Raw genomic sequence first — 11197 nt, forward strand, 5'->3', positions numbered from 1 at the left:
AAAATGCTTGTCAGTGATGTTTCTTTGCTCTGTTCTCAGAGATGTTGTTGCGAGGGGGAGGGGAAGTTAATGTTTTTTATTTGAGATTATGAGGGCACATTCATTTTTAAAAAACAAATAATTATGTGCATGGATAAATCATTCCATAAAAAATACAAAATGTGAATTTTGATTTCATGGTGACTTTAAAGGTAGGCGTACACTGTTCGGTCACTCACAGATTCTTGAGCCCTTGCACACGTTATGAGTAAGTTCACCTGTTGTCCCGGTACCCGGGAGATACTCAAAAGGTGCGTGTGTGTGTGTGTGTGTGTAAGTGCATTGGTCTAAGAGTGTGCACAGGGTGGTTAGTTCACCCAAAGTTCACCCATAAATAGGGTGTATAGTTCATGCAAAAAAGACAATTCTGTCATCATTTACTCACCCTCATGTTGTTCCAAACCCGTAAGATTTTCGTTCATCTTCCGAACACAAATGAAATCCGAGAGATTTCTGTCCCACCATTGACAGTCTATGCAACTACCACTTTGATGGTTCAAAAAGTTCTTAAAGAGATCATGAAGCTAATTTTCTGAAAAGTCTTGATCGCTTTATATGATGAACAGATTTAATTTAGGCTTTTATTCAATGTGAAATCAAAGTGCAGAAACATCTCAAAGATGATCCACAGAAATGGGATACAGCTGAGCTGAATGTCAAAATGTCAGCACAACACCAGAAAGTCATTGCCCAGAACTCGAAATTCTGCTTTCTTTATGGTTCATTTTATCTTTCATATTTGCTTTGATTTAAAAAAAAAAAAAAATGCTGATATCTTACCGTTACTTGGATAAGAGTTGTTCCACACATTTTAATTGCCTTTCTCTAATGGGCATAACCTTTTCTTTTTTAGAACACAAAAATATAAAATCCAAAAGTACAATATAACCATTTTGATCAATTAAGATTAATAAGCACAGCATGAAACATGATGCCTATTAACCGTCAAAAGTATGCATATACTTTCTGTTCTGAGCTCTCTGTTGTGTTAAGAATAATTCCTCTCTCACTTAGGGATTTTATTATGCTCTTAACTTTTTAACGTAAACAACTCTTTAGAGAGGATGAGTGACTAAACTGGATAAAGTGAGTGTCAATAGATTTATATGCATTTATATACATTCATTGTTTTTATTTGTATTTTACTTAGGGCCAACAAGGTCATCAGGGTCTTCATGGATTGATGACAAAAATCCAGACAGTGGTAAATAAACATTTATATTCACTGCATTGTTTATGTTCTTAATAAACTTAATAAAATCATGTAATTTTCATATACATTGTGAAAACTTTTAAAAAAATTACATCCTGTTTTTGTTTTTTTTTCCAGCCTTCAGTCATTTTAGAAACCTATCAACTGTGATGTTGTGTTTCCTTGGATTGGTCCTATCTTACTTTGTAGCACACTGAAAAAAGAACAAAGTGACCATTAGCCCTCAGAATGGATATTTATTGCTGTGACACTGATGCTCACTACTTAGTTACCTCATCTAGCATTCTCACTGCATAGCTGTTAAGGAAACTTCTCAGCTTTTGAGGGAAGCAACTACTGAACAAATGAGATATAAAGATTAGTCTTTCTAATTTTGATTTGACATTCAAGTAATGATCCATTTAATTGTCTAATCTTTCAGTTAATAAAATCAGCTTAAAGAAGAATGTACTATTCAAGCCTCTTGCGACTACTTAAAAATATCAATCCATCACAGCTTTACCTTAGAGCTCCTTTTTGATATAAACATTTAACTGCTTAATAAATCCGATAGTTTACTCTCCAGTCAGAAGTGAGCATCACTATGTCCTAGAGCAGAGGCCTTGGAAGTGGGGACTTTGGAGGGAACAGGGCTCTTGTGTGTCATTTAGAGTACACTTGATGAAGGGAGCAATGAAAGACAATGTATCTTCTTCATTATCTTAGCCTGGAATGTTACCATGACAACAGCATCCTTCAGCTCATTAGCTGTACACAACAGGAATCTCTTATTATTGCTGTTATTGTAATTGTTACAAATAAGTAACACAAAAACAATTTCGCCTCAGGTCTTGCAGTCTACACTAACGAGCTAATTAATGGAATCGGGTATATTAGATAAAGCAGACACACAAAATGTGCAATTATCGCCAGTTAGTAGCTGAGTAAGAGTAAGATGAGTAATGAGTGTCTGAATTTATAAGTTACTCACTTACTCGATCAATTGTTTTGTCTTTATGGCTGTCCATATGAACTGCTTTTTAATTGTTCAATATTTTTTGTATTAAGATTGTTGTGCAACATTTCTATTTTTAATTTGAACTATTTTTCATCTTAATTGTCCACTGTTTATGAACTTATTAACACAACTTATCAGTTGGATATAATAAAGAAGAAAATGAATAAAATAAAGAGCTGAATTATGAATATTATTAGTAGTATTAGTATTTTGAAGAATGGTATTTGAGTGTTTCATAATTATATGTATCCAAAGAGTTTGTATGTAAGTGTCATATTGGCATCACAGCATGCATTTCACATTGGTTTTACATTTTACAAGCATTTCATATGCATTTGTTTGAGCATTCAGCAGTATACATTGTAACGGTTGTGACATCCGGATGTACAATTTTAACCACAATTAACTTGTATATTTTAACTTTTTTGTTTTGGGCGCCAGATAGAAATAACTGTCAAATGTAATTTTTTTCCCAGATAGCTCTAAAGCCACCAATTACATTCAGTAACACAGTAACAAATCACAAAAAAAGGAAAGAAAGGGGGAAAAAACATGAATTGTCAATTTCTCAAAAATTTATTTTTAATAACTATGAAAAAAGTTCAGAGATCACTCCCTCAAAACAACATATCAGGGTTACAACATCAATCACATGAGCCCAAATGACAAAAAGACAACAACAACAAAAAAAACTTCGAATGCAAAGATAACAGAATATATCAATCATTTCAGAGTAAATAATTTGTGTCTGTTATGTTAAGTAAATCAAGCAAGCACATGAAGTCTATTATTATAAGAAGTGGAAGGTATTTGGTAAAACACAGAGCCTCCCTGCATCGGGACATCGCTCCAAACTGATGAAAGAGCCAGAGGAAACTGGTCAGAGAGGAGACCGAGAGCTACAGCAACTCTGAAGCAGCTGCAGGAATTTATGACAGAGTGCTCATTGTGTGCATGAGATAACAATAACACAAATCCTCCACAAATGTGGCTTGTATGAGAGGGTTTCAAGAAAGAAGCCACCCCTCAAGAAAGGCCACATGCAGTCACAACTGAGCTTTGCCAAAACGCACCTTGAAGATTCTGAGGCAGATGAGACTAAAATTGAATTATTTGGCCTCGACACCAAACGATACGTCTGTCGGAAATCCAATACAGCTCACCATCCAAATAACAGCATTCCTCCAGTAAAGCATGGAGGTGGTGATGTCCTGTTATGGGCTGTTTCTCTGCAGCCGGGACTCAAGCACTTGTCAGGATAGAAGGAAACATGGATGGGGCAAAATACCATCATATTCCTGAGGAAAATCTGCTGCCCTCTGCCAGAAAGTTGTCAATGGGTAGAAGGTTTACCTTCCAACATGACAATGACCCAAAGCACACAGCAAAAAACCAAGCACACAGTGGCTGAAGGAGAAAAAGGTGAATGTCCTTGCATGGCCTAGTCAGAGCCCAGACTTAAACCCCATTGAAAATCTGTGGAATGAACTGAAGACTGCAGTCCACAAACGCTCTCCGTCAAATTTAACTGAACTTGAGCAGTTCTGCAAAGAAGAGTGAGCAAATATGGCAAAGTCTAGGTGTGCAAAGTTAATAGAGACAAATCCCAAAAGACTAAAGGCTGTAAATAAAGCAAAAGGTGGCTCAACAAAATACTGACACAAGGGGCTGATCCTTTTTCCAACTCAGTGATTCTGTTTTTTTTTTTGTTTTTTTTTTCTTGACATGTTGCTGTTATATCTTTCACTTGGATGTTATAAGTTGCACTGAGTAAATACAGCTGGATAAAACAAAAACTGTGTGACGTCTTCATTTCAGGCTGCAAAGCAAAATGTGAGTATTTTAAAGGGGGCTGATTCTTTTCTATACTCACTGTACACTGTAACTTAAAAATATTTCTAAGGTGGAAGAATGCTGTTCTGCGAACCCTTGAAATGACTTTCAAAAGACTGATTGTTATCAGTCAACAATACATAGGCCTATCATTTCTTAACTGATGAAGATGAAGACTTAACTAAAAAGATGACCATATTTTGGCACCTTATGAGGCTTCTGGTCTGGTAATTAAGGTGTATGTGTTCAAATTTATGTTGTCTTGTTCATTTTTTTTAACATTGCTACAAAACTGAAACTTCAGAGATGGGCATATCCAAATAAACAAAACTAAATAAATAAACTTGCCTTTCTCCGTCAAGTCACCTTTATGTATATAGTGCTTTGTATACGATTGTACAGATTGTTTCAAAACAGCATTACAGGGATAAAGGGGGGAAATGATTCAAAGATGCAAGCAGAGTTCAATTCAGCTGTAAAGCAGCAGCCCTGTAGAAAACAGTGATGTCATCATCCAACTCCGTTTAGTTCTCTGTATTTTATTTATTTATTTTTTTGATGTGTTGGAAGAAGGAAATATGGGCAAGCTAAAAGATCTAAGTGACTTTGATAAGGGCCAAATAGTGTTGGTTAGATGACTGGGTCAGAGCATCTCTAAAACAGCAAGTCTTATGGGGTATTCCTGGTATGAAGTGGTTAACACCTACCAAAAGTGATGATGGAAGGACAGCTGCTGAACACACAAAACTCTGCAGGACAGTGGCCCCCTTCAAAGGTAAGTCCTGAAAATGGGAGACAAAAAATACAAGTTCAAGATGCACTGAATCCAGTAAAAGGCATTTAATGTTTGCATGCAGCAGCACGTCTAATCTTCAATGAGCCCAATAGGACCCACGCCACACCTCTATTTATTTACCGGTTACGGCTCCCATCAAGTTCAAGACACTGATGCTTGCATAAAGAACAGCCACAGGCTCAGCACTCGCCTACTTCCACTCACTCTTACGAATCTACATCCCCTCCAGAAGCCTGAGATCTGTAAGTGAGCGACGCCTCGTGGTACCATCACAGAGAGGCAGAACATTTTCGCTCACCATTCTTGGCTGGTGGAACGATCTTCCCAACCCCATCCGGAATGCTGAATCCCTGACCATTTTCAAGAGACAGCTGAAAAACTAATCTCTCTTTAGTCAACACTACATCTGCATTTGACTGCATCTTAATTTAATAAAAAAGAACCTTCACTTTCCTTAATCTCTTCCTGTTCTTGCTTGTACTAATCTGAACAATGTCTAAAACTTTGTATTCCGAGTATTTCCTGTGTTTATTTGCCTCTTTATGATGAATCGCATGTTGGATTCCTCGAAGTTGCTTTGGATAAAAGTGTCTGATAAATGAATAAATGTAGAGTCAGGCAGAGTGTTGACTGCTACCAAGGTGACAGAGTGACAGTTCATCAAGAAGGAAGGCTGCACTGAGAATATCAACTGAAATAAATGTTTCCCCCTTGTGGACACTAACATAATAGACAACTCTGGCCCCAGAGAGTGAGTGTAAATTAGGTTTACAGGAAATATGCTTGAAATTTCATTCTGCATCTTCTCAGATATTGCGATTTCATTGTAATTCTTCTCACAACATCACTGAATTCCCCATTAACTATATGGTATCACTGTAATACTTGACCATAAAAACATAGGCGTAGACGTCACCTTTTCTGTGTTATCATGTTTGGTTCAGGAGATACAAAATACATAATTTGGTAATGGCAGAAAGTAAAAGGGCCACCATTGCGACCACAAGGCGTTTTTGCGATGGCTCCATTTCTGAAAATGTTCAGGGCCCCAAACTGCACAAGTGTACCAAGTTTCATGCTTTTATGAAAAGGTGAACAAATAAAACGTGATTTCATCTACTTGAATGTTACAGTATTCGCTTCAGTACATTACATTTTATCACCTGGGCCCAGTTTTTCAAAAAATGTAATCTGGATCAAATTGATCCGGATTTGGAAATCCAATGTTTTGCTATCCAGGATCACACCCCTTTGAGTCCATGGTTCCAACTCTTTGGTGTAGCCAACACTGATCTAAAAAGCCTTGAGCATGATTGCTTTGGTTTGTGCTCAATTAGGCTTACACCAATCAGCTCATTGCTGGTTAATGGGTGACACCATTTAAACACATCATGTCTTTGCACCCATAGAATCCCTCTTTTGCTTTTGAAAAACCCATTTCTAAGATTTGATCCAATCCGTGATCCAAAATCCCACTGGATTACTTTTGAACAACTGGGCCCTGGTGCCGGTTGCATAAAATGCTTAGACTAGTCTTACAGCTAAGTCATCTATTATTACTTATTTTTTTCTTAAAGACTTGACAACTTTTTAAAGTGAGTTGCATAAGAAAAAAGTAGATTGGCCTAATTTGAATCAGAAAAGATTGATTTTAACACAGTGACTAAATTTATGCAACTGGCCCCTGAACTTGTTGAAATTGAGGGCCAGTCACAGAGCTGGTCACAATTAACAAAGCTTACTGGCTATAAAGCATGTTATTGCTTTCCAAACAATTGAAACCAAGTCTAATAGTCATAAATGTATCTCTCTCTCTTGTGTCCCACATTGTCCTGCAAAATCAAATCTGCTGTCCTGCAACAGAGCAGTAATAACTAGGGGCCAGTTGTTCAAAAAGTTTCATCTGGATCAGAATGATCTGGATTTGGAAATACCATGTTTTGCAATCCAGGATCAGGTAACCCATTTTACTTTTGTGCCGGTTTTTCAAAGCAAAATTGGATTGGATCACCCTGATCCAGATATACACTTTTTTAGATTTCCAAATCTGGATTACTAATGCTCTACGGAGCCCCTAAAGGGATGTGATTTTGCATTCTAGTTTTTCATTGCATTTACACAAATAACTATGATTGTGTCAATGTAGTTTACAATCAGTGATAAAAAAAAAATAAATAAAAACTTTAAATTAAATACAATGTTTTTGTTTGATATTGACAGCTGTTTGGGGATTTGGGGATATATTACATGTTACAAATGTTGTATTTTTTGGACCAGTTTTAAAGTTTTATTACATTTTTGTTCCTGAAATCCACCCTTCTGCTGGGATCAGATAATCCAGGTTTTTTTTTATCAAAAGTATCCCAATCTTACTAAAACGTTTGAACAACACAAACTAAGGATTTAATCCAGATCAAAACCGAGATGGGATTTTGTGATCTAATCCGAATTCAGAATCTTTTTTTTTTTTTTTTTAACAACCCATTTTCAAGATTTGATCCAATCCGATGGCCAAAATCCGATCTTGTCACATGTGATCACCTTAAAATTTACCGAGGCCCCTGGTAAGGACCACTGTCCCGAAACTCATCTTTCTTCTGCTCCAGCACAGCAGGTGGCGCTCTGCAGGTATTTCTTCGAAGCCCGACAGTAAAACTCATAGAAGAAAGAAGAAAATGAAAACGAAGAGCAACAAGAACAACGAAATGTTGAAACATAAATAGGTCAAGTATGGGGAATGATAAAAAGAATGAATGGGATAAAAAGAGAGTTTGGTATCCAATTTTAAGGGATGGAGATACAACAGCTTTAAAGATGAAGAGAAAGCAGAAATGTTGGCGAAAAATTTTGTTAAAATACATAACTCAGACAATATTAGTGAGGAGGGAAAAAGAGGAAGGGAAAGGACGTTGGAGCAGTATAAAGAGATAATACAGAGTGAGGAATACAATAATGATCAACTAAATATGACATTTACGAAGTCAGAGTTAAATCGAGCTCTTAGAAAAACCAGGAAATCAGCTCCAGGTATGGATCAGATTTGCTATTTAATGATAAGTCATCTCAGTGAATTATCCAAGGATGTTTTATTAAAAATGTACAATAAAATTTGGGAGGAAGGAAAATTACCACAAAGTTGGAAGGAGGCGGTGATAGTTCCAATACGTAAACCTGGGAAAGATTGTACAAATCCAGAAAATTATAGACCTATTGCTTTGACGTCTAATATTGGTAAGATAATGGAAAAAATGGTGAATGAAAGGTTAATGTATCACGTGGAAAATAGTAAATTTTTATCCAAGTATCAGAGTGGTTTTAGGAAAGGGAGAAATACAATGGATCCGGCTGTGTGTTTAGAACACGAAATAAGAAAAGCACAAATAAATAGACAGAGTGTAGTGGCATTATTGTTTTCCATAATGATAAATTATGTATTTGAAGATCTGGATAATGGGCTGGGGTTTTCGCTCTTTGCTGATGATGGGGCAATCTGGAAAAGGGGAAGGAATATTGACTTTATTGTAAAAAAAAATTACAGGAGGCTATTGCAATAGTTGAAGAATGGTCATATAAATGGGGTTTTAAATTCTCAGTTGACAAAACAAAGATAATGTTTTTTATAAGGAAAAAAATTGGAAGTGAGGTAAAACTAAAATTATGTAATCAAGAACTGGAAAGAGTGAAACATTTTAAGTTTTTAGGGATATGGTTTGATGAAAGAGTTACATGGGCGGTGCATATTCAGAATATAGTGAACAAATGTAAGAAAATAATAAATACAATGAGGTGTTTAGTTGGAAGTGAATGGGGGGCAGATAGGATGGCATTAAAGGCCATGTATAGTGGATTGGTTAGATCCGTGTTAGATTATGGTTGTGTGGTGTATGGATCAGCAGCAGAAACATCTCTTAGAAAGTTAGATAACATACAGCATCAGGTATTGAGATTATGTACAGGAGCTATAAAAACTACACCAATTACAGCACTACAGGTTGAAATGGGGGAAATGTCATTAGAAATGAGAAGGGTACAGTTATCAGTGAATTATTGGGTTAATTTACAAGGCCATAGTCAAGAGCATCCAACACTAGATACTTTAAAGCCCTGTTGGGAAAAAGAGAGGAGGAAAATTAAAAGTTTTGGCTGGACAGTGATACAGAAAGCAACAGAACTTGAAGTTAATCAGTTAAATGTTAGTCCAACTGTACCGCTACCTGTAATAAAACCTTGGTTACTTTCAGATGCTACAGTAGATTTTACATTGTTAGAACAGAAAAATAAGGGTAAGGAATGTAATTTATATAATGTGCAGACATATATTAATGAGTACTACAGCTATGTTCAGATCTACACAGATGCATCAAAGAGTTTAGACAATAAGGTAGGAGTAGCGTTTACTGTTCCAGAATTTCATTTATCAGTAAGGAAAAGGATCAGTGATGAGTTATCAGTTTATACAGGGGAAATGATTGCACTATTATTAGCAATACAGTGGATAGAAGAGATAAGACCTTTGAAATCAATTATTTGTTCAGATTCATGTTCATCATTGGCTAGTTTACAGTACAGTCACTCGGAAAGTAGACCAGACATTTTAATGGAAATAATGCAAACGTTATATAGAATTCAAATGATGGGGAGTACAGTGGTATTTGTATGGGTGCCGGCGCATATTGGTGTCCAAGGAAATGAAACTGCAGATAAAGAAGCAAAGGAAGCAGTTAAAAACAACGACATTAACTTAATTGTTAATCTAAGTAAGAATGAAATCAAGAGTATTATTAAGAAAAGACTGAAAGAAAGGTGGCAAAAACAATGGGATAAGGAGAAAAAAGGTCGGTGGTTTTACAGAATTCAACAGGTTGAAATGGGGGAAATGTCATTAGAAATGAGAAGGGTACAGTTATCAGTGAATTATTGGGTTAATTTACAAGGCCATAGTCAAGAGCATCCAACACTAGATACTTTAAAGCCCTGTTGGGAAAAAGACAGGAGGAAAATTAAAAGTTTTGGATGGACCGTGATACAGAAAGCAACAGGACTTGAAGTTAATCAGTTAAATGTTAGTCCAACTGTACCGCTACCTGTAATAAAACCTTGGTTACTTTCAGATGCTACAGTAGATTTTACATTGTTAGAACAGAAAAATAAGGGTAAGGAATGTAATTTATATAATGTGCAGACATATATTAATGAGTACTACAGCTATGTTCAGATCTACACAGATGCATCAAAGAGTTTAGACAATAAGGTAGGAGTAGCGTTTACTGTTCCAGAATTTCATTTATCAGTAAGGAAAAGGATCAGTGATGAGTTATCAGTTTATACAGGGGAAATGATTGCACTATTATTAGCAATACAGTGGACAGAGGAGATAAGAGCTGCGAAATCAGTTGTTTGTTCAGATTCAAGTTCATCATTGGCTAGCTTAGTATACAGTCCCTCGGAAAGTAGACCAGACATTTTAATGGAAATAATGCAAACGTTATATAGAATTCAAATGATGGGGAGTCCACCTGACAGAGAGAATGAACACTAATGAGTGAATTCAGACAGTGATGAACAGCTGCTGTTAACAAGCAGAATCACTGAAGAAAAGAGAAACACAAGAACTACAACTGACTTCAGCCACAGACTTAGATGAAATCAACTGAAATAAGACAGCAGAACATGATCAAACAACTCCACAAACAGCATTAGAGTTTGACTTTATTTCTGTCATATATTTACAAAAATTCTTTGAGAATTAACAGAGGTTTAGCTGTTTTATTGAAAACGTTTTGTTTGACCTCACCATCGTGGCGATCAGTGTTTCCTTTAGTTGGGCTCTTGACCCTTCATTTGTTAATGCTAGCTTGTCTGGTTGTTGTAACTGTGTTTGTGAAGCACATTTGTTATAGCAATAAAAGCATAGAAAAATTATAATTAAATGCTTCTGGTTAGTTATTGATGCTGGTGTCATCATCATTTCGTGGCCATTCACTGATTTCGTTTAGTGGCTGATCTTTGAAACTATAGTGTGGGTTTTCCCTTGTTTCATGTTATTTAAGATAGCTATATGACACTGCAAGTTGTGATGATAGACAATTATGATGGATTTTGAAAACTTCTAATGTTCAAAGGCTTTAAAACTACGGCATCTTTAAGACACACAGAGACATCAAGAATCAGCATATGAATCTCAACAATGGTGACAATCAAAAGCTTCATGCTGCAATGCATGCTGGGTACCAGCACAGGAAAAAAACTCATCCATGACTCCCAGCATGCATTGCGGCATGAATAAATTATGCCGTTGAATTGTCCACTTATTTTCTTT

At 36.2% G+C, this 11197-nt stretch overlaps 1 protein-coding gene across 2 annotated transcripts in view; it reads left to right on the top strand.

Moving 5' to 3' along the window:
• Positions 1–7795: 7795 nt before the first annotated feature.
• panx1a (pannexin 1a) overlaps positions 7796–11197 on the top strand; it is a 16897-nt gene continuing 13495 nt past the window's right edge. The window contains exon 1 of one of the 2 annotated variants that reach the window (XM_016528130.1): positions 7796–7905. The gene's annotated coding sequence lies outside the window, so the exon portion shown is untranslated. The remainder of the gene's footprint in view (positions 7906–11197) is intronic. The other variant, XM_016528129.1, reaches the window with a different exon arrangement.

The sequence above is a fragment of the Sinocyclocheilus rhinocerous genome, unplaced genomic scaffold (genome assembly GCF_001515625.1).
Source record: "Sinocyclocheilus rhinocerous isolate Xijiao unplaced genomic scaffold, SAMN03320098_v1.1 scaffold601, whole genome shotgun sequence".
In the NCBI taxonomy this organism is placed as follows: Eukaryota; Metazoa; Chordata; class Actinopteri; order Cypriniformes; family Cyprinidae; genus Sinocyclocheilus; species Sinocyclocheilus rhinocerous.